The sequence below is a fragment of the Alosa sapidissima genome, chromosome 19 (genome assembly GCF_018492685.1).
Source record: "Alosa sapidissima isolate fAloSap1 chromosome 19, fAloSap1.pri, whole genome shotgun sequence".
NCBI lineage: Eukaryota > Metazoa > Chordata > Actinopteri > Clupeiformes > Clupeidae > Alosa > Alosa sapidissima.
The window spans coordinates 9792927-9819130 of NC_055975.1; the positions used below are offsets into that span (position 1 = coordinate 9792927).

Here is a 26204-nt window from a genome sequence, read left to right on the forward strand (position 1 = left end):
TTAGGTACAGTGGTACAACCTGTGTAACAACATGTACTATCAGGTACTATCATTGTACTTGCATAATGTATTTGTGGGTACCTACATATAGTTGTTACATTGTAATACTGAGTGCTTTTACAAAACTTTGCCAATTTGCCTACATTTTCATCAGAGGCAAAGAGCTGACCTGAGAACTGCTGGATGGGGTAAATCTAGTCATGATAGATTTGATATACAAAGCATGCTTAGCTCCAGTCAAGGCCTCATTGTCTTCAGTGTACATGTAACACCTGTGCTGCTACAACCTTGTTACTCTTTGATACAGTGGAATAAACTGGAACAGGTCTTGTCTTGGAACAGGTCTACTAATTCACATGTACTGTGTGGTGTAACAGCAGACGCATTTCAACACATCAATTACAGGATGCATAACATCATTGACAGGATGTATATATGTAGATGTAAGTACTTAACTGGTACACTTCATTTTAATGGGTTTATGCCACTGTATCAAAGAGCAATAAGTATGTACCAACACAGTTGATATATGTACTATGTAGTGAATTAGTAGACCTGTTCCAAGACATCGAAGACATAACATACATGTCATATGTACATGTAAGTAATTAACTGGTACACTTAATAGGTTTATTCCACTGTATCAAAGAGTAACAAGGTTGTTGTAGCAGCACAGCTGTTACATGTACACTGAAGACAATGAGGCCTTGACTGGAGCTAAGCATGCTTTGTATATCAAATATATCATGACCAGATTTACCCCATCCAGCAGGTCTCAGGTCAGCTCTTTGCCTCTGATGAAAATTTAGGCAAATTGGCAAAGCTTTGTAAAAGCACTCAGTATTACAATGTAACAACTATATGTAGGTACCCACAAATACATAATGCAAGTACAATGATAGTACCTGATAGTACATGTTGTTACACAGGTTGTACCACTGTACCTAATTAGGTAGGTACACTGTAACAGCGACACATTAAAATAAAGTGTTACCGGGAATTGTTAGTAAGTGCATTTAGGTACACATAGGCAGGTGCATTGTTACATTTAGAATGTATTTTGTGAGTTAACAGTAACATTTAGAAATGTATTATATTAATACGATGCATAGATGCATTGGATACTAGGATGTGGGAGGTCGGACATTTTTTATGCAAAGTATAATTGCCTGATGTTTTGGCACATACATAGAAACAGATTGGATGTCTTGAAATCAGTCACTAATCACTGACACTTCCTTTTTATTAACACACAGAATCATTAAATAATTCTGCTCTGGTGGCAATCTATGATTAGTTCAATTACTCTGTTAACTCATTGAGTGCCAAAAACGTAATATTACGTTTTTCCTTCCCATGCGCTGAGTGCCAAAAACGTAATATTACGTTTTTAGCTTTTTTTTAAATTACGAAACTAGACACTCTAATACACCTTATATGTGATTTTGGGAACTCTGTGATGAATGGAAATGAAATATATGACGATCGAAAACTCATGAAAACGCACAATCTGGACATTTTATCTGGACATTTTATCATAACTCGGTTGCCGCTTTGGGTCGAATCAGTGACGCATGCACGTCAGGTCAAAACCAGGCCATTTTCGTGGGTCTGTCACTAGGTGGCAGTCTCGCTGATCACTTCCCGGAAAGTTTACACAAGTAAGTAACAGGCAACACTTCATATTTCATGAAAGACGTTATATCTCCATTTCTAGAAAAAAACAGCAATTTTGATGAAAACTAGCCACTAGCTTGGGATTTCTCAGGAACAGAGGCGTGTAGAAATACGCGGTTTGCACCCACCGAGAGCTTAAAGTCTCACCTTTTAATCGAGCCATTGTACGTGTTCATAGCTATAACACAGAATATGCTGTAGCTGTACAAAAACCAACAATGGTCTAGATTGCTGGCACTCTAGGACAAAGCTCCCGAAAACAGCTTGGCATTCAATGAGTTAATTATTGCCCTCTAAGGCTAGATCAATCCAGCATTTATTTCATGTTTACAGTATGTAAACTGAATTCATAGCTTCCTCTCTCTCAGCATTAGAAACAAAATGTTTGCCCTGCTTCTTTGATATCAGGGAAATAAGAAAATAAATGTTTTTTTGTTAGTTGTTAGTTGGGTTCCTCAGTGGAAGGCCCAGGCTTAAGCATAGGCACTCAGATTTCATAGCCACAACGAGTCTTATAGGATATGGAGGGAGAAAGCTATTCTGTGAAGATATAAAAAAAGATAATTGTTATGGCTCCCAAGCAAGTGCTAGACCCAAGAGCAGATGCAGGGGAAACATCCTTAGAGTGTTAATTGGACAGCAGTGATACAGTGGAAAATTCAGTTCAACAACAGAAGAGTCAGTCTTGTTAGTTTCAAAGCCTAGTTCAAAGGCATCAGGAGAAAGGAAAAAAAGAAAGACTAGAGAATCTCAATAGGAACTGACTCAAGCCAAGTAATGCTAAGCAAAAACATCGGCAAGACAAACATTGTTCACAAGAGAAAAACAGAAAAGGGTTGTATAGGGAGCACGATCTTCTTAAGGAGCAGCCGTGTTTTGACTGGCGCTGAGACAATCTGGCCATTAGAATCTGATAAGGACATCTGACAGTAAGCATTTGAGTGCAACTGGTTTCAGATGAGCTCCGACCAATTAGCCACATAGGGAGAACATGGGAAACAGGGAAGGACTGTGGACATCATCTGTAAACAAAAGCACAAAGTGCAGCCGGCTCATCCACTTGCTCACAAAGACAACGCAGCACACTGACACAAACAAACAGGAGTAGCTGGGCTGAACAGGACAATCAGAGATCTTTACAGAGGGGAATCTGCATATTAGGAGACTTTTATCCACACAGACTGAAACACAGACACATATTCACACAAATCCTTGGAAATTAATCAAAAACATCTAGCACAGCTTAAACTGTTCAGGCACTGTGCCTGAATTCAGGCGTGAGATGGTATGCTTAAGATTTGAAAATAGGCAATGAGACTACACTGTATATGACGTCCTCATAAATGTCTGATAACTTCAGGCACAGACATTTCTAATGCTTTAAGGCCTGATCTTGTTCCAAACATAATTCTGTCTTATTCTGTCTTAAGGCAGATTTGTTTAAGGCCATACCTGATGACCACACCTCATGGGTATCTGGGGTCAGAACACTACTGCTGGACTCTGAGAAGCTCCAAAACAGTGAGCCCTCACTTTGCTCCTTCTTCTCCCCTCTGTGTCCAATGACAGACAGTTGCAGTATAGAGCAAATCGTTTTCTTCCTCCATTATGTAGAAAAGGGGCAAACAAAACCACTGCCATTCAAGAGAACTACAAAACAATAGCAGTAGAGTGAGTTCACCTGGAAAGAACTCCCTGACAAATTACAGAAGCAAAGGTCAGAGACACAGACCGAGGTAAGACACACAGAAAGGAGTGTTTGTGTGTGTGTGTGTGTGTGTGTGTGTGTGTGTGTGTGTGTGTGTGTGTGTGCATTGTCCATACACTCTTGCGTATTTTCCTGTTTACTTTTATGAATTGCAACGTTTTGATAACTGAAGCAAGTGGGCTTTAGGAAATGTCCAATTTCCAGGCCTTATGTGGACACTGGAGCCTGTACTCAATGGATTGGATGAAGGAGGTCATTTCTCCTGCTCAGGAAATCATTAGAGGACCAGTGTCAGCTGACTGTGACAGCTCCATTTCTTTCGTGCACAGAAATGATCTGTAAAGCACATACAGTACACAGAGAAGTAGACGTAAGCCAGGATAGTCAAGGATCAGAGGAAGAGAATGGGGGATAGAGGAAGAGAGAGAGAGAGAGAGAGAGAGAGGTGAAGAGAGACAACTCTCCTTCTGGCCTCAGGCTAGTGTTCAATGACTGTTTGGCATCATTTCCAGAGAGGGAGACCAGACCTGGAAAAACATATCAATGTTTCAAATATTCAGTACTTTTAAAATGAAATCAATCCTTGTAACATCCTTGTATTGATGGACATAATAAATAGCTGGCATATACAGTGTGTACACTTTAAAATAACACTTCAGGCTTTCTTCAGAGACATTTTATTTCTAAAATGTGATTGTAAAGAGAATCAAAACCAGCTGAGCCCGCGGCACCAAAGCTGTGCTGCTCTTTAGCAGCTGGTAGTTTGAGGACGGAGGCCAGGGGATTTGTTGTGACCCTGAGGTCTTGACATTTCCCCGGATGACAATCCTTTCCTCCCCAGCAATAGCTGCACTGTTTACATGTGTCAATCTCTAAAAGCCTGGCTAATCGCTTTATATTGATTAGGGCTCGGCCGCTTCCTACAAGTTCGCTTTTAATCCAATCGATCACTTGCCCCCTGATTTATGATGTGGCTTTTTTTGTCAGCTTCCTCACAGACTCTGCACTCCTGAGGTAGACTGAAGCTTTCCAAATGCAGGCTTTTGTTTGCACTTTGTGTTTGAGCTGTGGTAATGAAAGAGGCTGTCTATACTCCGGCGGAACTCATTCAGATGGATGCACATTCAATAGAGTCAGAGCCCGTCTACGGAGAGCCTTGCCACTCTGTATTAAGTCCCATTGTACCGAATTTTGGATGCAGTTCCACCAGAGTTCCACTGGGGGCGTTCACCATGAGTGCAGAATGAATGGGAGTCAATGGAGCTAGACGGCTAAATTTGTCTCTTTCACCTGATTGTCGTTGACAAATCTCAGATTTGATTGTAGTTTGTATAACTTCAACATGGGTTATAGGTCAAAAGTTGAATGAACGAGTACTTATGTCCTTTTGATTTCTTAAAGGTTGGGTCGTTGTTGCACATAACACGCTAGCATTGTGGTAATGAATGACGTCATTGACACATTTGAAAGGCTTTTTAGAACAATTAAGTGACTTTAAAAAATATAATACTCCACCAAGTGTATTTTCTTTGCCTCCCCTTTCGAATACAATACTCAAATTACTTTAAAAAAAATATATATCCCGAGAAAAGTGGATTTTGAGGGGTACAGCTCTAAACCCGAACTAGTTGTCATTACTAGAAAATTGCGTGGAAACCGATTGCCTTAAACCATTCTAGTTTTTACAAAACATAAAACTAAACATGTTTAGTTGTGTCAACTAACAACCTTATGTTGATGCTGTAGACAAATTAAGCTTACATTAGTAGTCTTTACTAAAAATCTTTAGTTCACTTAACTTATTGTTTCAGAAGTTGCAGTTGTATAAAATACCTAGGTTAAAATGCATGTTAACAAATTCATTAAAATATGAACTAAGTTCTGTAGATAGGCCTATTGTTTTTTTATTTTAAGATTAGGGTACTGTATTCATTTAATTGTTTTATTAAAAACTGAAAAGAAATTCATCACAATGTATAGGAATGCCTTTTATTATTGATAAAACATGAACAAACAACATTTAAACTCATAAATATTCCACATCCACTGTAGATGAAGAACCTATAAAAAAAAGACGAAGAACCTATAAAAAAGAACATAAGAAAACAATTTTTAGTCCATGTTCATTTACACAGTTGAAATAAAAGTTTGTTATATCACCTATGAATGCAACAAATAAGTGAATGGACATCGGCTAACATTAGCCAAAAGCTAACCAACATGTGCTGCTATGGTTAGCTAAAACTGTCTACAGACAGAAACACCTATTTCAATTATAAAGTCTGAATTAAACTTAGTAGCACCAAGACAAGTATATTTACACGAAAACATATGTGATATTGTTATAATCTGGCATACACACCCATTGGAAGGTAGCTACCATGAGCTAACTGTCCGAAAGACTACTAGCATGCTAACAACGGAGCTAATGTTACCTTACTTTTCTCAGGTTAATGTAAGTTAATCACGTAAACAAACATTTAGCTAACTATTGGTCAAACTGAACATAATTTTCGGTTATTTCATCAGAATTTAAATTTTTCAACAAGTTCATCAGAAAGTTCACCCACCATTTGATGTAGTAGCCTATTTGTCACAGCAGCACGAGGCATGGAGTCATTCATCTGGACTGAGAAGCAGGAGGAACAGTTGATGGGCAGAATTTTTTTAGACCCCTCCTCTGCCTTGCAAAAACATAACATTTATCGTTGTCTCTGCTTAACATGATCAGTGCACTGTATATTTCACTTAAATAGTACAATCAACTCATTTCTTTTAGTTATGACATAGAGTTTTCACAAAACACACAAACATTAGTAGCAGTATTAGTTGGTAGCACCTAACATATTTATTACAACTAAATCTGGGTTTAGAGTGTCCATAGACCTCCATGCATTCTGCACTCGTGGACGAGCGCCCTCATGTGGAACCACAGAAGGAACTGCAACCAGTTCAGAAACCGGAAGTTTTCCGAGAGTGGCAGTTCTCCCCTTATTAGACATTCTCTGATAGAGTTCTGTTGCACCACAGCAACAAAAAATTAACACACAATATTGCATTTAATAAAAGCAATTAAATAGAGTTAACTAAATAATTAGTCAATTATTTGTTCAGGATGACATCACATTTACATTTAAATGTCTTAATGCTTATGACTATGTACCTTTGTGGAACTACGATAGCTTTTAGGGGTTAATCAATGGCTGGAGTGCATCTTTAAGAGTTGATCATCTTTGTTTTTAAAATGAACACAAAAACTGTGTGGTTTTGAAGGAATTCATTTACAAAGGAATTCATTTACTTCCTCATTTGTGTGCAGACATACCTGAGTGTTGCGCTGGCCCATCCATGTTAGCGTGTAGGATTGTGTGGGAATGGTATTGAATTAGCAAATCATTTGCCGAGTAATTAAATCAGCTTTAGTTCACGGGCAACTGACTTGCCTGCAGCACATTGTCAGCCATGTTGCATATACTCTGTGGGTGGGTGCTGTTGCAATGCATACGGCTTTTTTTATGGATTGAGTTTGATTGTGTGCTTTGGGCATTAGTATGAGTGTTGGGTTTCACCCCCTTGCCTTACACATCACGTTTGAGCATGAGCAGCAACAGCTTTCGAATGGTCACCTTGCCAGACCGATATCTGCAGGTTGGTTGAGAATCCTGAAACAAATGTCCGAAAGAGGCCAACTCTGCATCAATTATCTGGAATTAATCCCGCTGTCTGGCGGTTTTGATGCACACAGAAGGACAGGCATGTGTGACTTGTGCTCGTAACTAGCAATTTGTCCGTCACATGTACTTCCATTATCACAAATTGGTGTGTGTTTTGGCACAGCTTGATGGTATTGGCACGGCTACACACAGAACATCTGGACAGTGAATCAGAACGTGGGGTAATAAGTATCATGGCAGTGTACTGTGTTCTCAAAGACCCCCACACCACCTCACACACACACACACACACACACACACGTATTCTTAAATCAGCACAGTGATGTAAGTATTAACTGTCATTGAATATTTATGAAATCACATGGTTTAAAGCAACAGAGAGCCATGAAAATAACATTCAGTTGATCTGAAACCTAATGCATGAATATTCTAATCTGTCTCTCTCAACCACCCACCCACATGCACATACACGCACGCACACACACACACACACACACACACACACACACACACACACACACACACACACACACACACACACACACTGTCTGTGGAGGTATGGTATTTCTCTCCGAGGGGTTGTTCTGTAGGTTTTGATGTGTACTGATGGGGTTGTCAGCAGGCAGTCTTGCATGATAATCACATTGGATCTATTAGTAGACCACTGCCTTATCTCACAGCAGTGGGTCTAATCTCATGAACTCTATGCATCTCACCTAATGACATTAGTGTCAGAGGAAGAGATGCATTTGGGCCCGCACTGCTGATTAGCACAAAGTATCAGTCATAATCAGCCCTACATCACACTCACAGAAGGCTATCAGTGTGAAGGGGGCAGGATGGCTATGGCACAGGGAGAAATGGGAGCCGCTAGTCTCTTCGCATTGCGCTGCACTTCCATCATGTACAGCTCCTCCATGTTATTCGTTGTGTCATGAACCAGACTCTAAATCAGATTCAGCACCAAAATGAGCTATGAGTCAACAGTCTCAAAGTGAACTCTGAACAAAAAGGGAACAAAGTTTACACATTCGTACGTAGTCCGCAGACACACAGCCAAATAAATACCTGATAAAAAATATGGAAAATACTTTTTTATTTGCATTTTTTAAGGGGCAAGGTTCTGCTATTACCTAGCTCTCAGGCGGTTGGCTGTCTAGCAAACAAAATTATTCTGCCCATCTTGAGTACTGCTGGCAGAAATGCAAATGCTAGGGGAATTCATCATTTACGTTAAGCAAATAGTAAAAACAAAGATGATAAAGGACACTTGCTGTGTTTTGCTGAGAATGTGGGAGAAAGTGATAGGCTTCTTAGTCGACTTAACTTTGGGTTGATCTGCAGGTTAGCAGAGCCCACCATGGCTCAGGCGGCTGGTAGTAGGGGAAAGGGTTCGGGCACAGCACACCACATGTGAACACAAGACACATGATGCAGAGCAACTAAAAGGGACAGTGAGAGGACACCACCACCTGGAGATCAGCCTACCACCTGCTTTGGCCCAACAGCTCCTGTCGAGTCTCCAGTGCTCAAGTCCAAGTCATTAAAAAAAAATCCAAGTCAAGTCCGAGTCGAGTCCACTACTCATCCGAGTCGAGTCTCTGTTAAATGCAAACAACCTTCGAGGCATTCATGTCTCCAGGCATTTGCCACCGTTAAAGTTAACGTAGGGACATGGCGTGATCTGTGATGTATGACATGAAGCAGTAACATTCCATTGCACTAATATTAATACTGAGAATAATTTAGATATTAAAATCATATACCAAATAATATTGTAATGACATATTATAGCCTAATGACATTACATAAAAAAAGTCGAGTCCTCGTCTCAATTTCCAAGTCTGAATGGTCTGAATGTACAAGTCCGAGTCCAAGTTCGAGTCATTCAGTGCTCAAGTCCAAGTCAAGTCACGAGTCTGTAAATTTAGCTCATGACTCTGACCTGGAGTCTTGGACTCGAGTACTACAACACTGGTGGAAACAGTCAACAGGCAGGGCGACGGCATCAGGTGGCGTGGGAACAGCAGGCTTGAAAATGGCCAGTCACCATACAGTGCAGCCTAACAGCGGATCAAGTTCCAAGTTAGCTGAAGTGCACTTACCCACCAGGACTAGAGAGGGAGAACGAACACAGTCACAGCTGCAGTTGCTCGAATCAGAGCAACTTACTCACAGCTGAAACACAGGACACAGCACACTCTAAATTGTTCCTCACGACAGAACAGCACCAGCCCAAGCAGCCTGCTGCTCCTACGCGTCTTTTTAGCAAGAGATGGTTATTCAGCACAATTTAAAGCTCCCTGTTTCTGAATTTGGAGGGAGTAATCAATTGCCTCTAACATGTTTTGTCCATTCTTTTTTTTCTCTTCATGTAAATAGTTTTCTGCAGAGGCAGAAACCTAGTTACTGCTGAATTGTGTGGCTCTTCCGAGAATTAGCCTATTTGTTCTGGTAAGAGACCTCAGCTAGTCTGCATAAATGGTCATGTCAGACCCCTGGGGGGAGAGCGATGCCCGAGAGAGCATCATGTCCTCACTCGCTGGCCACAGCAGGACAGTCCAGGAAACAGAGAGTGTAGCTGTGTGTGTTTCATCCACACTGTGTGTGAAAGCAAAGCGAACTGAATGCTTAGTCTCTGGGCCCGAGTTTGAGAGTAATATCTCCTCGACGAATATGGTAGAGCATGAGCAGTATTGGGCCAGGGGGAATATGGTAGAGCATGCACAGTATTGGGCCAGGGGGAATATGGTAGAGCATGCACAGTATTGGGCCAGGGGGAAGGTGTGATCAAAGGCAGTAAGTGGGTTGAGCCTGGCTGAAGTTGATTAATAAAAGATAAAGCTGACCAATAGCCGTGTTGAGCAATACCTTTAAATGGAATGTGTCAGACGAGATTACAGTAGCCTTTGATATCTCAATATTGCTGCCATCTGAATAGTTTTTCAAAGAATAAAATTTCTTCCTCTCTTCCAAGCAATTAAATTCACAAAAGCATGGTTGTAGCTTTGTTGTAGGGTTGTTGACATTTACAGTATTTGCCGATAAATAGAACAGAATTGAACTCTTGTTGCATTTGATTGGTTTAGTGAAATTCACTTTATCAGTCTCGCCCATTTCAGAGTGCACCAGGAGATAACGGCACCAAACTCGCACCCTCAGTCTTTACTTTTTTTCATTGTCATTTAACTATTATCTTTGGTCATTACGACACTTGTACTATTTCAAGGCTTTTTCTTGCTTTCATTCACATGTTTTTTATTATTATTATTTAAGCATAGCATAACTGTACTTCTCTTGTGAGGTAACTTGTGTGTGAACTTTGTGGGAATCATGGGTCTCTGCTACTTTCAACCTGCTATCTGTCATCTTCAGTATTTTCTTTTCTCTGTCTGTTTTCTTTCTTTCTCTTGCCTATCCCCATCTCAAACACCTTTGTGCTTCCAGCCATCCCTGAGTAGCACAAGCCGTCCCTGGTCAGTTTGATTTCTCACTGCCCTTATTCCACCTGCCAGGTGGTAGCTGACATGCATTTGACGTGCACTCACTCCACATATCCATATGCTCTTTGTCAAGTGTTGGCATGGCGTTCAAGAAATTGGTTGTAGTTTCACTCCTTTTCTTCTTCTCTGTGGTTGCTCACTGTGTACTTCCTGTGCTTATCTCATGACTAACTAGATTGTATACTCCATGTTGATCATGTGTCACTTTCATTGAGCCAGCAACTTCTTTACCTCCATTCGTTTCAGTTCTTCTCCTTCCTTTCTCTTCTTATCTTTGTACCCCCCCCCCCTCACTCCCCCTCCCCGACCACCACTTCCTATGTGCTAAATGCTCATGATGCATCAGACATAGAAAAAATATTGTGTGCCCTCTTCACGAGGAGCAGCCAGAGTCTTTTCATAGACCGAGGCGGATGTGAGTCATCCTCTGGCAGCTGGCTTTCTAGAAGAAAAAAAACAGTATTTAGAGGATTTTCCAAAGAGTTTGGACTAGTTTGGTGTAATTTATACACTCTTAGCATGACAGTCAATATCAGAGCTTTCTGAGACATATATACGGCTATATTAATATTTATTAGCATAATTTTTTCAAGTGAATAATTATAAGATATTACAGCTGGAGAGTAAACATGCGCTGCATGGTCTCCTCTTGAGTCTGCAATGTAATTGGTTATTCATTTATTTATGTATACCTCCTATCTAAAGTGGGTGTCTGGATGTGGATCAGCCCAGTTTCTTTGCTTGAGCCTAGTATTTATGACATTTGGGTTGGCATAACTCTAATCTCCTCTAGAAAACAGTGGTGTTGGTGCTCTCAGGAGTTATGACACACCTGTGTGGCACTGATAATCCCACCCAGACACATTCTCATTTCACGACTCCACAGCAAAGAGAACACCACCAGCCTACTCGCTGTCACAAGCTGACCTGCTCCGTAATTATCTGGACTTATCTAGATTCACAGCTGCTTCTCTCAGTGCTGGATCTGTTATCACACTGATACCGTAAAGCCAGGCAGTAAAAAAAACTGCCCTCGTTCATTGGACCCCAGGTTGCTTCTTGCAACAAAAAGTACTATACAGTACAAATTCAAAAAAAAAAAAAAAACACACACACACACACATTTAAAAAATGTTACGCCAAATGTAGTTTGCAAATTCACGCAGCCTGGTGACTTCTTAGCTACCGGCCACTCTATGTTGAAGGTTTCTCTGTGTGGTTGTACAATGGAGGCTTAGTGTCGGTTCTGAGGTTGGATTCCCACAAGGTGCACACAGGGGCGTTCCCTTGTGATCACACTCTGGCTAAGTCTGATAAATGCGTCTTGTGGAGAGAGCCTGCTCCTACCTCCTCCTGTTTTTGCATTTCAAAGGTGGCATACAAGCAGATTTCCTCACTGTTGGAAGGCTGCTTATGCTCCTAATTGAGCCAAGGGCTTTGATGGTGGGTGGGGAGTGACCTAAGTAGTAAAGGATTCAGCAGCACAGGTAATTACCGAGACACTGACTCCACTCAGCACTTGAGAGGTCTTAGGGCAGAGAGATAGAGAGAGCACTCTGGGATCCATATTGGTCAGATGTCCAAGACATAGACACTGCAGTCTTGTGCCTTCTGGGGGTTTTGGACAGATATAAAGGACAGTTGTGGTCAATCTTATTATTCGCAAAAAGGGTTCAATGAATTGATGGCCAAAGCTAATACTAAGATTGTCCAGCAGTGGGGACACTACAGTAAAAATAATGTTTCAGCCATCACATGTTTGACATCAACACAAGGCGTGTGTGTTCAGTTCAGTTCAGTGTTAAGTTCAGTTCTTATCCCCTTAAATACTGTAGGCTATAGGTGTGTGTGTGTGTGTGTGTGTGTGTGTGTGTGGTTGTATCATGGAGTTGTTCTAGTGCTGCTTATGATTGTATTGCTTTAGTGGAATAACATATGAAACGCCTGTGGCAGAGAGAACCTCTTTAAAGAAATCTCTCACATACATGTAAGTGAAGCCTCGTCTTTTCGACCTTCAAAGGTTTTTTGACCTTCAAAGTCACTGCAAACTGCAAAGGCCTTTGACATACTACTCAATAAGACCAGATTGTCAGACAAGCAGGATGTGAGAAAGGAGTCAGTATAGTGGATAGCACTGAAGAGAGAGAGATACAGAGAAAGAAAGGGGGGGGGGGGGGGTGTCCAACTTCATAGTGGGGAAACTACAGTAAAAATAATGTTTCAGCCATCACACGTTTGACATCAACACAAGGTAGGGGTTTTTAATTGAAAGTTCAGTTCAAATGTTCATGTAGTCTATAGGTGTGTGTGTGTGTGTGTGTGTGTGTGTGTGTGTTATTGCACTATGGAGTCTTTTGTAGCACTGCTTATCATTGTATTAGTAAAACAACATATGAAACGCCTGTGGCAGAGAGAACCTCTTGAAAGAAATCTCTGACATAAGTGAAGCCTCGTCTTTTTGACCTTCAAAGTCACTGCAAAGGCCTTTGACATACTACTCAATAAGACCAGATTGTCATACAGACAGGATGTGAGAAAGGAGTCAGTATAGCAGATAACACTGAAGAGAGAGAGATACAGAGAAAGAAAGAGAGGGGGGTTATCAAAGGAGGAGTGAAATGCTTAGCATGGATATGGAGCAGAGGGAAGAGGGACTAAAATAGATGTGGAGTTGGGGTCGACAGAAAGAGCAATTGAAGGATCCCTCCGGTTGGAAATGGTTGAATGCTGATCGGCTGAGAATGGATGTTAGCACTCTACCTTGGAAACCCTGTCATCTTCTAATGTATAGAAACTATGTATCGTATTGTATGTATTGTTACCACTCTACATTTGCCTTCAGAGTAAATTGTGTATGATAGAGGTGATAGTATCATTTTGGGGGGGCACTAAAGATAAAGCAAAGTTTATTGGCAGTAAACTAAGAAAATGGTGCTGCTACTGGTTCAGAATCACTTCAAGTTACAAGTTATTCTGATGGCTGATGAAACTGAACAACGCTTTCCCTCTCATCTCTCTGGTTTGGTGACCACCTCCACCCGTACACCTTGGCCTTTTCACTGCAGAAGGTGAAGCTGTGGTTTACACTGAAAGTGCTCAGTGGGGGTGTCGGGAACATGTAAATGTAAATCAGGTTTTTCGTGAACACACAGTGAACACAGTGAACACACAGTGAGGTGAAGCACACACTAACCCGGAGAAGTGAGCTGCCTTGCTACAGCAGCGCTCGGGGAGCAGTGAGGGGTTAGGTGCCTTGCTCAAGGGCACTTCAGCCGTTCTTACTGGTCGGGGATCGAACCGGCAACCCTCCGGTTACAAGCCCGAAACCCTAACCAGTTAGTCTCTAACAGTACAAGAGGCACTTTATTCTGGACTGTCCACAACAATTATTTATTTATTATTTATTTATTTAAATAAGGAAAAGACATAAAGATGCAAATAACTGAGTCTGAATCATCCAATAGAGAAAGGAGGAGAAGTGTTGGAAACATTCTAAATTGATAAATTTATATAAAATATATTAATATATTAATAAATTGATGACCATTTTTCAGCTTTTGTTATATGCATGGTTTTGCGTAAAAGTGATATATCTCAGTAGAGAGTATACTAGTGTGTTTTCAAGCTGATACTGTAGATAGTCTCACTGATCTCTTAGTTTGTGGTCCTGCAATCCTTTTATAGTTGTCAGGATTTTGCAAATGCCAACAAGCTTTTCTCTCCATCAAAGCTGAAGTATTTCCGCAAGAAACAGGCCTAAGTAAACTTTCAAGGTGACCATGACGAAAAAGCACTCTAATTCTGTGACGGATGATGGACGGATGAGTTACCGGCATTAACTCATTCCAGGAAAAAGAAATAATTTAAGCCTCATTTACATGGCTTCCTGTCATACATACTATGTCTTATATGGAATAAGTAACAAAATTATCCCATTGTAATAATGTAATAAAACTCAGAAATGTCTTTCATATGGTTTGGTTTTCATTTTTGAGGAAACATGGGTACAGATAGGATATAAACAAGGGTTAGGATGGATCATTAGTTCAAGGCAAAATATATTTGAAAACAATACCAGACATAGAGTATCACCACTGGTACACTCTCCTAAAGATATATGGAATATATCAGCAAGCAGTGATCACTGGGGCCCAATCAGCTATTGATTGGCCTGTTAATTCATGTTAAATAATATTTTTCACAGGGGTAAAGATAATTGAATGGATTAATTACCGCATGAATTGGTTCCTTACTGCATCCGTTACTTTGATTTAAAATAAATAGTCCGAAGCCTCTTTTATTCAGAACCAAAGACGTATTATGATCATGAAATCATGAGCACAATTCCAGTCCGTTAACCAGAATAAATTATGAATCGGCACAAAATGTGCCTGTTTTTGATCTGGTACATCTCTTAACTGGGGCAGCTCTGTAATGTCTTAGGTCTGTCTCCATATCATTTCCCTCTATTCCCTTCTGGCCACTGCGTACTAGCTACTTCTGATTCTCCAGCTCAGGTTGACAGGTAGCAATTCAAATAATTTAACATCTTTCTCCATTTGCCGAGAAATAGCTTTGGTGAGATGTTTTTCAAAGAGGTCTCACAAGCTTAGGGAGGAAGCCCACCAATCAGACTTTGCTACAGCTGTCCTTAATATGCCAAGCCACTTTCGTATTTGTGAGTGGGAGAGTAGCTGTTGACATCTTATGTTAGCGTGATAGAATAGATACAGCACATCATTAATGAATGCATATTACATTTATTAAATGTTACATGGTTTATATATGTTATGTGTTTTTTACGCAGTAGTGTACACATGTTAGTATGTTTGTTGGAACATGAATTTCCATGGTTTTTCTTTGTAAGCAGCTATGTGCAGTTGAACATTACATTACTTGCATGAGAGAAACCATGAGGGGGCAGATACTCATTATTCATTCTTGACATGACTTCTCTTTCGTGCTGCATCTAATGTACAAGCCAGCTGACTTGAGGAAGAGAGTGAGAGTGTGTGTGTGTGTGTGTGTGTGTGTGTGTTTGGCCTGTGAAGATAATTACGTTATCGACTTATTGTACAATATATAAAAAGTGAGTGAGAGAGTGTTTGTGTGTGTGTGTTTGGCCTGTGTACATTGTACAATATATAAAAATATATATGTTGTATTGTATAATATATAAAAATATCGACAAATAACCTTTGCAGAGTTCGATAATGCCGGACCAGTGTTTGCATTTATGCCATTGCTCTTCATTATATTTGTTGTAGATTTGTGTTTAAAGAAATGTCTCAAAAATAGCAAGGGGTACTACCTGAAGGCCATGGGGTTATATGGTCATGGGCATCGATGTCTCCAAAGTATACTTCTGCTGTTGCGGGATATGTCTCACTACAAAATTTCCTGGAGATAGACCTTAAAAACGTTTGAGAAAATAAATATCCATTTGCCACAAATTCGCCCTATGCCGTTCTCTTCAAATTGCAGACTCTGAACTTGAATCTGTTTGATAACTGTGGTGCAGACTCTCACCATTACCAAAAACTAATACCCATGTACACTCTGTGGCCAAGGCCGTAGCCAGGACTTTTCAAATACCGAGGTCAGGCTCGTCGGGGAAATTCTAGGGGATTCTTTCGAGCCCCCCCCCCCCCCCCCCCCCCCACACACACGCACGCACACACACACACACACACACACACACACACACACACACACACACACAATGACAGAACCATAGATTTGTTCAGTTTATATGTATACTGTAATGTTTTGCTTATATTTGAACCTACTATACATACTTTTCCACACAGTTTCATTTATAATTTGCAGGGTCATAGGCTGCAGAGCTTTTAGGCTACCTTCTACTGTACCTTCTTCTCATTTTGACTCTCACTCACTTGGGAGGGCCTTTCACTGATCATTTCCCTCTCTTCTTCTTTTTCCTCAACTGCCTGATTTCTATCTCCTGTGTTGGATTTATTAAAACAACAAGTCTCTCAATTACTGACCAGTAATTGATATAATTCTACAATAGGTTATGTTTGGGCAATATGAGATAATATCCATCATCACAACATTAATGTTCCATTCTATATATATAACATTAATATACCTTAATTTTCAGTGCAGGTTAGCTAACTGCATCTCCACTGAATTTCAACATAACATTTTCATTACAGGTTAGCATGTCATTGGTAGCCCTATTGCATCTTTATTGTATTCAACCATTACCTTTCTCACCTTTCCTGCTCAACTTCTGCTGGCTTTCCAAACATTATCTTTGTCGCAGCCTTTGTTCAGGTCTGGTGAATTATGATTACTGGCAGAAAATGAACAAACCGTCAAGTTTATTTATTTATAATACAATAGCTTTTGTGGGTAGGCCTATTGAATTTTATGTGAGCTGCGTTGCGTTCGTTAATTAGTTTAGGACACTCTGCGGTAGCCGAGTCGACTTTACTTTCGTTTTGATATGTCAGAGCTTATCTGCAATGACGTGTCACGTGACTGTCTCTTCAGCTATTTGTACTTAATAAATTAAACAAAACTTAAAGATACAAATACCAAGGACATGACCTCGGTGTCCTCTATAGTAGCTACGGCTATGTCTGTGGCCAAACAAGTGCTTGCTGCACATGCACTGCCTCACTGTGTGTGTGTGTGTGTGTGTGTGTGTGTGTGTGTGTGTGTGTGTGTGTGTGAGAGAGAGAGAGAGAGCCTGCCTATTAGAAACATTGTGCACTACGTGCATGTCCTCAGGCGCAGGGTTTCAACACATCTGCCTGTGTGATACCCCGTTGCCCCAGCCTCCCCCGCAGTTCTGCACTCCTGATTTGTGTTCAGAGAAGAGGGGAGTCTGCTGTGGGTTTGGAGATCATCCTTCTTGTGGTATGTCCAAGACACTAGTGAATTCAAGTAGGGCCACAGTTGGGTGGAAAGCCTCGTCTTTTTGACCTTCAAAGTCACTGCAAAGGCCTTTGACATACTACTCAATAAGACCAGATTGTCATACAGACAGGATGTGAGAAAGGAGTCAGTATAGCAGATAACACTGAAGAGAGAGAGATACAGAGAAAGAAAGAGAGGGGGGTTATCAAAGGAGGAGTGAAATGCTTAGCATGGATATGGAGCAGAGGGAAGAGGGACTAAAATAGATGTGGAGTTGGGGTCGACAGAAAGAGCAATTGAAGGATCCCTCCGGTTGGAAATGGTTGAATGCTGATCGGCTGAGAATGGATGTTAGCACTCTACCTTGGAAACCCTGTCATCTTCTAATGTATAGAAACTATGTATCGTATTGTATGTATTGTTACCACTCTACATTTGCCTTCAGAGTAAATTGTGTATGATAGAGGTGATAGTATCATTTTGGGGGGGCACTAAAGATAAAGCAAAGTTTATTGGCAGTAAACTAAGAAAATGGTGCTGCTACTGGTTCAGAATCACTTCAAGTTACAAGTTATTCTGATGGCTGATGAAACTGAACAACGCTTTCCCTCTCATCTCTCTGGTTTGGTGACCACCTCCACCCGTACACCTTGGCCTTTTCACTGCAGAAGGTGAAGCTGTGGTTTACACTGAAAGTGCTCAGTGGGGGTGTCGGGAACATGTAAATGTAAATCAGGTTTTTCGTGAACACACAGTGAACACAGTGAACACACAGTGAGGTGAAGCACACACTAACCCGGAGAAGTGAGCTGCCTTGCTACAGCAGCGCTCAGGGAGCAGTGAGGGGTTAGGTGCCTTGCTCAAGGGCACTTCAGCCATTCTTACTGGTCGGGGATCGAACCGGCAACCCTCCGGTTACAAGCCCGAAACCCTAACCAGTTAGTCTCTAACAGTACAAGAGGCACTTTACTCTGGACTGTCCACAACAATTATTTATTTATTATTTATTTATTTAAATAAGGAAAAGACATAAAGATGCAAATAACTGAGTCTGAATCATCCAATAGAGAAAGGAGGAGAAGTGTTGGAAACATTCTAAATTGATAAATTTATATAAAATATATTAATATATTAATAAATTGATGACCATTTTTCAGCTTTTGTTATATGCATGGTTTTGCGTAAAAGTGATATATCTCAGTAGAGAGTATACTAGTGTGTTTTCAAGCTGATACTGTAGATAGTCTCACTGATCTCTTAGTTTGTGGTCCTGCAATCCTTTTATAGTTGTCAGGATTTTGCAAATGCCAACAAGCTTTTCTCTCCATCAAAGCTGAAGTATTTCCGCAAGAAACAGGCCTAAGTAAACTTTCAAGGTGACCATGACGAAAAAGCACTCTAATTCTGTGACGGATGATGGACGGATGAGTTACCGGCATTAACTCATTCCAGGAAAAAGAAATAATTTAAGCCTCATTTACATGGCTTCCTGTCATACATACTATGTCTTATATGGAATAAGTAACAAAATTATCCCATTGTAATAATGTAATAAAACTCAGAAATGTCTTTCATATGGTTTGGTTTTCATTTTTGAGGAAACATGGGTACAGATAGGATATAAACAAGGGTTAGGATGGATCATTAGTTCAAGGCAAAATATATTTGAAAACAATACCAGACATAGAGTATCACCACTGGTACACTCTCCTAAAGATATATGGAATATATCAGCAAGCAGTGATCACTGGGGCCCAATCAGCTATTGATTGGCCTGTTAATTCATGTTAAATAATATTTTTCACAGGGGTAAAGATAATTGAATGGATTAATTACCGCATGAATTGGTTCCTTACTGCATCCGTTACTTTGATTTAAAATAAATAGTCCGAAGCCTCTTTTATTCAGAACCAAAGACGTATTATGATCATGAAATCATGAGCACAATTCCAGTCCGTTAACCAGAATAAATTATGAATCGGCACAAAATGTGCCTGTTTTTGATCTGGTACATCTCTTAACTGGGGCAGCTCTGTAATGTCTTAGGTCTGTCTCCATATCATTTCCCTCTATTCCCTTCTGGCCACTGCGTACTAGCTACTTCTGATTCTCCAGCTCAGGTTGACAGGTAGCAATTCAAATAATTTAACATCTTTCTCCATTTGCCGAGAAATAGCTTTGGTGAGATGTTTTTCAAAGAGGTCTCACAAGCTTAGGGAGGAAGCCCACCAATCAGACTTTGCTACAGCTGTCCTTAATATGCCAAGCCACTTTCGTATTTGTGAGTGGGAGAGTAGCTGTTGACATCTTATGTTAGCGTGATAGAATAGATACAGCACATCATTAATGAATGCATATTACATTTATTAAATGTTACATGGTTTATATATGTTATGTGTTTTTTACGCAGTAGTGTACACATGTTAGTATGTTTGTTGGAACATGAATTTCCATGGTTTTTCTTTGTAAGCAGCTATGTGCAGTTGAACATTACATTACTTGCATGAGAGAAACCATGAGGGGGCAGATACTCATTATTCATTCTTGACATGACTTCTCTTTCGTGCTGCATCTAATGTACAAGCCAGCTGACTTGAGGAAGAGAGTGAGAGTGTGTGTGTGTGTGTGTGTGTGTGTGTGTTTGGCCTGTGAAGATAATTACGTTATCGACTTATTGTACAATATATAAAAAGTGAGTGAGAGAGTGTTTGTGTGTGTGTGTTTGGCCTGTGTACATTGTACAATATATAAAAATATATATGTTGTATTGTATAATATATAAAAATATCGACAAATAACCTTTGCAGAGTTCGATAATGCCGGACCAGTGTTTGCATTTATGCCATTGCTCTTCATTATATTTGTTGTAGATTTGTGTTTAAAGAAATGTCTCAAAAATAGCAAGGGGTACTACCTGAAGGCCATGGGGTTATATGGTCATGGGCATCGATGTCTCCAAAGTATACTTCTGCTGTTGCGGGATATGTCTCACTACAAAATTTCCTGGAGATAGACCTTAAAAACGTTTGAGAAAATAAATATCCATTTGCCACAAATTCGCCCTATGCCGTTCTCTTCAAATTGCAGACTCTGAACTTGAATCTGTTTGATAACTGTGGTGCAGACTCTCACCATTACCAAAAACTAATACCCATGTACACTCTGTGGCCAAGGCTGTAGCCAGGACTTTTCAAATACCGAGGTCAGGCTCGTCGGGGAAATTCTAGGGGATTCTTTCGAGCCCCCCCCCCCCACACACACACACACACACGCACACACACACACACACACACACACACACACACACACACACACAATGACAGAACCATAGATTTGTTCAGTTTATATGTATACTGTAATGTTTTGCTTATATTTGAACCTACTATACATACTTTTCCACACAGTTTCATTTATAATTTGCAGGGTCATAGGCTGCAGAGCTTTTAGGCTACCTTCTACTGTACCTTCTTCTCATTTTGACTCTCACTCACTTGGGAGGGCCTTTCACTGATCATTTCCCTCTCTTCTTCTTTTTCCTCAACTGCCTGATTTCTATCTCCTGTGTTGGATTTATTAAAACAACAAGTCTCTCAATTACTGACCAGTAATTGATATAATTCTACAATAGGTTATGTTTGGGCAATATGAGATAATATCCATCATCACAACATTAATGTTCCATTCTATATATATAACATTAATATACCTTAATTTTCAGTGCAGGTTAGCTAACTGCATCTCCACTGAATTTCAACATAACATTTTCATTACAGGTTAGCATGTCATTGGTAGCCCTATTGCATCTTTATTGTATTCAACCATTACCTTTCTCACCTTTCCTGCTCAACTTCTGCTGGCTTTCCAAACATTATCTTTGTCGCAGCCTTTGTTCAGGTCTGGTGAATTATGATTACTGGCAGAAAATGAACAAACCGTCAAGTTTATTTATTTATAATACAATAGCTTTTGTGGGTAGGCCTATTGAATTTTATGTGAGCTGCGTTGCGTTCGTTAATTAGTTTAGGACACTCTGCGGTAGCCGAGTCGACTTTACTTTCGTTTTGATATGTCAGAGCTTATCTGCAATGACGTGTCACGTGACTGTCTCTTCAGCTATTTGTACTTAATAAATTAAACAAAACTTAAAGATACAAATACCAAGGACATGACCTCGGTGTCCTCTATAGTAGCTACGGCTATGTCTGTGGCCAAACAAGTGCTTGCTGCACATGCACTGCCTCACTGTGTGTGTGTGTGTGTGTGTGTGTGTGTGTGTGTGTGTGTGTGTGAGAGAGAGAGAGAGAGCCTGCCTATTAGAAACATTGTGCACTACGTGCATGTCCTCAGGCGCAGGGTTTCAACACATCTGCCTGTGTGATACCCCGTTGCCCCAGCCTCCCCCGCAGTTCTGCACTCCTGATTTGTGTTCAGAGAAGAGGGGAGTCTGCTGTGGGTTTGGAGATCATCCTTCTTGTGGTATGTCCAAGACACTAGTGAATTCAAGTAGGGCCACAGTTGGGTGGATAATTAAATTAGCTCCAGTGTTTTGCATGGGATTTCAGTGCAACCCTTGTGTACACTGCCAGGCTAGTGAGGAGGGTGGGCAAGCGTGTGTCAACACATTCTTAATTAATTTGATCACTGACTGGAGTATTGAATATTGCACATCTGGCCTACCACCATTGCTCCAGGGTGTTAGGCATATCTACTGAATGTGTACTGTTTAGTATTTGGATTCATTTACTTTAGATGCATTTTTGATAAGTCATCAAAACTGAGGCCATGGATATAACCTGTCCCAAATAATGAGTAGCAGAAGGTAGTTGTGTTCAAGATGCGTTTCCAAATAATAAGTTGCAGAAGGTAGTTGTGTTCAAGATGCGTTCCTAAATAATGAGTAGCAGAAGGTAGTTGCGTTCGAGATGTGTTCCCAATTTTAAGTTAAGTAACATTCAAGTTGCTGCATGGTGGAGATTGAGAGCAAAAAGTATCAGCCTTGCATGTAACATGGTGTTGGTGCATTTTCACATTGTTAACATTCTCGAAGAAGAGTGAAAAGCAGTTTGCAGTAAAGCTACTCCTATTTATTGGCTAGTTTTTGGTGCCCCCTCTGTCCATTGGTGCCCTACACATAGTGTGTGATGTGTGTGGTGGGAGAGTGGCACTGCTTCTGTGCTTTTTCAGTGACAGTCTTTTCTTTCTTTCTTCATGTCAGCCTTTTTCAATGTTTTTATGTTGATGGTGCGAGTCTTTTTTTATGTCAGTAGTATTATGAAATGTCAAATTATTGACAGTGTACTGATGGGGAAGGGGAGGAGATTAAAAGGAGAGACAAGACTTATATGATTTGCATAGATTGATCCATCTCTGAGTCGTGAATCTCTCTGAGTCATCGAATTTCCCCGATGAACTGAGTCGTGGCTGAATGTTTGACTGGATGGTGTTTTGATAACAGTGTTATATATTTTTTTACATTTTTTTATCAATGCCAACTTTGTTTATGTCAATGCCAATCTTAATCTCTCTTTGACTCCTTAGTAATACATGTAGGGTTCTTTTGAAGTGTAGCAAATAAACTAAATAAATCATTATTTAACTTCATAGGGGTATACTATGAAGCAAGGTTACAGGCTTACTCAGGTAACTTTCTGAGAAACCACTGATCTCTAAAAGACTGCTTTTAGTGCATATACTTGTTTATGAAGTGACATTTTTTGAGATCAGCAGTTTCTCCCAAAGTTACAGTTACCTGGGTAGCATTGCTTCAAAGTGTACTAATGAAAGTGGTGCTTAAAAAGTGGATGTGGTGGATCATTGGTATCACCTGACGATTGGTTGGACCATGTGCAATTTCCGAACCCACCCTTACCAACTAAATACCAGTCAACTTTAGCCTTAACAGAAATGGCCTGGTTTGGATTAGCAAGAAGAGCAAGCTAGACATTCACAGTGCCTCAAGTGAAACAAGGACAATGGATGAACTGGTGTGGTGTTGAAAAGAGGAAGATCAGCTTGAGAGGGATGGGCCATGGATAACCCATCGAACCGCATTAAATTCATTGTAAGAGCTACTTTTGATGTCCTTTCAAATCCACAGAACCTCAGTCAATTGGTGGGTGAAGATGGAACCTGTAAGCTATGTATGGGTCATGGCTTTTTAAAGCATATTTTTCTGGTTGTAAAACTAACATGAGCCAGGGTCGCTATACTGTACCTGAAGCCGTAATCAGTTTCTCATTGGCAGGTTTGCCTAAGAACAAGAGAGTAGAGGTTAATTGTCGGGCGAATGGCACAGTCAGTAGAATTTTGTTTGTGCAAGAGGAACAGAAGAGTGGCCACATTTATTATTTAGCAGATGCTTTTTATCGAAGGCGACTTATTATGTCAATTATATTATAAAGGCCACTGTCCACGGAGCAATTCGGGGCTAAGTGCCTTGCTGAAGGGCACAACAGTGGAAGCCGGGTATTGAACCCACAACCTTTCTGGCTACTGCATGCTTGCCCAGGTCCTTAACCACTACCATCAAATATTAGGAACTCCTGGTGGGTGTTAGAAGGCAACTGCAAGTTCTACAGTGTATTGTTGTGACTTCTTTGAGACCAGGCATGGTATTGTATTCAGTGAGCGCATGGTCGACTTTATTGAGCTAACTATTCCTTTTGAAGATGTGACAGAGGAAGCCTTTGAAAGAAAAAAAGTTCAAGTATGCAGAACTGGTTGCATAAGTAAGGGAACATGGCTTGCAAGCACACACAAGACCAGTGTTGAAGGAAAGTTGCTGAACCGTGTCATAGCTCATTACCATAAAGTTGACTGACTTTCAACTTTCTGCTTGACGCTCAAGTCGCTCAAGACGCCCAAAACGCGACGCCAACGCATCTTGCAGCTGAGAGAAGCCGGCTTCCATTGAAAATGAATGACTTCCTGACTCTTTGGAAGCTCAAGTCGGCGGCGGTGTGTACGTACAGTAACTTATCAAGATGGAACAAAATAAGCTCAAAAGCTTCATTTTCATTGTAACATTTATGGATGGGCCTAATGATGCCTCTGTTCCCACATGTAGCTTCATTTTGGCTACATCATGAATTTAAGATGCAAAGATTTAATTCAGAATATTAAGTCTATCATCTTAATGGATATCACTAAATATAAAGTGCTTCAGATTTAGTTTTATTTATTTTTTAAAAATAAAAAACACAGTTTTAAATATTGTATCTTTAAATGCTTTACATATTACAATGATCAACGTCATAAGCAGATACATGTCATTAAGAACACCCAGCCCTATAATAATAAATCAATTAAGAAACTGTTGGAAAGCATAAGGGTGAAACGAGCCCATGATTAAGTGTGTGTCGAGTCTGCGCGTAGGAAACCATGCAGGGTAGATGAATTGTCCGTCAGTATGTTTGGTGAGGGTGTACTGGGTGGCCTCATCTCGCCTTTCACTCAGTGATGGAGGAGAAGACGGAATGCCAGTGATCCTGCTGCCTCGGTTTTGGATCGGAGAAGAGTGGCCCTTTGTCAGCCATGCCAAATTGGGCTGGCATAATAGAATTGGATAAATGATGGTCGGTATATACAGTATATATATACTGTATATACCGTATATATATATATATATATATATATATATATATATATATATATATATATATATATATATATATATATATGTGTGTGTATTTTTTAAAAAAAAAAAATTAAGAACATTACATGGAAGACCAGGGCTGCCTTCAGCCTCAACAAAATGTAGCAAAAGGTTTATTTCAAGGTGCAATACCTCCACATGTATTGGCACCCCTGGTAAAGTTCAATGTGCCATACCTCCACATGTACTGGCACCCCTGGTAAAGTTCAATGTGCCATAAAAAGAGGTGAAAAGGGAGAGAAGATCAAATATCATCTTGTGGAAATGCATCTTAGTCTCACAATGGAAACAATAAGGGAAAAGCCAACCTTGATAGGAAGCAGACTTGTTCTCAGAAAAAGTACATCATAAGGAGATAAATGAATAGAGATGATAGAGACCCCATTAGAAGCCCCGTGATTGTAGGGTCACCATCAGCATATTTCACAGGGATATCAGGGAGGCCGTCTAGAATGCAGGCTCTTAATGCAAATCAACAAAGCACTGGGGATAATATGTTCTACCTACCATGGGGATGAAAGTTACACAGGACATGACACTGTGCATGCTTAAACAACTTTGCCATTTTACGGACACTGTAAATTGTGAAGCTTTTAACAACTCGTTTTTTGTGAACGAAAGTGTGAACAGCCTTTCATGCTGACATGTTGTTTTTTTCTTCCGTGTTTTCTTAAACATAAAGTTGTGTTCCCAGGGCATTGACAGTGGCACGCTGCACAGTTTCTGGACACCCACTTAGTTTTTCCCTGAGAGGATCTTGGCAGGCTTAAGTGTGGCACCGAGAGCTGAAAACAGCTCTAGAGACTGATCCATCATTCTCTTTATCCACCACAACAGTACACTGTACTAGCTAGACGTTTCCATACATTTCTGTTAGTAAATGTGAAGTAACGTCTGACATATATTCTGAATTGAGTAGCACATACATACAAAGATGTCTGGGTGTCTAGTCATTATTGGCATTCTACTGTAAGTATTCTGGTATTCCAGTACACACAAGTTCAGTGTAAGATTTTATGTCAGCTGTGTAAGGTATTTAAAAGCCCACTGAAATAGCCCAACATTTTTTAATTGACATTGTGTGTCATTGACATAACAAT

The 26204-nt window shown here is 40.3% G+C and overlaps 1 protein-coding gene and 1 long non-coding RNA gene across 4 annotated transcripts in view; one reads left to right on the forward strand and one right to left on the reverse strand.

The window, feature by feature from the left end:
• The window catches only part of alk (ALK receptor tyrosine kinase), a 274847-nt gene that overhangs the window by 151781 nt on the left and 96862 nt on the right, over positions 1 to 26204 (forward strand). The window lies entirely within an intron of this gene.
• On the reverse strand, positions 5361 to 6198 carry LOC121692752. The gene is made up of 2 exons (XR_006025338.1): positions 5956 to 6198; positions 5361 to 5468 (listed from the first exon to the last, which is right to left on the reverse strand). It is a non-coding gene; the product is annotated as an uncharacterized LOC121692752 (long non-coding RNA).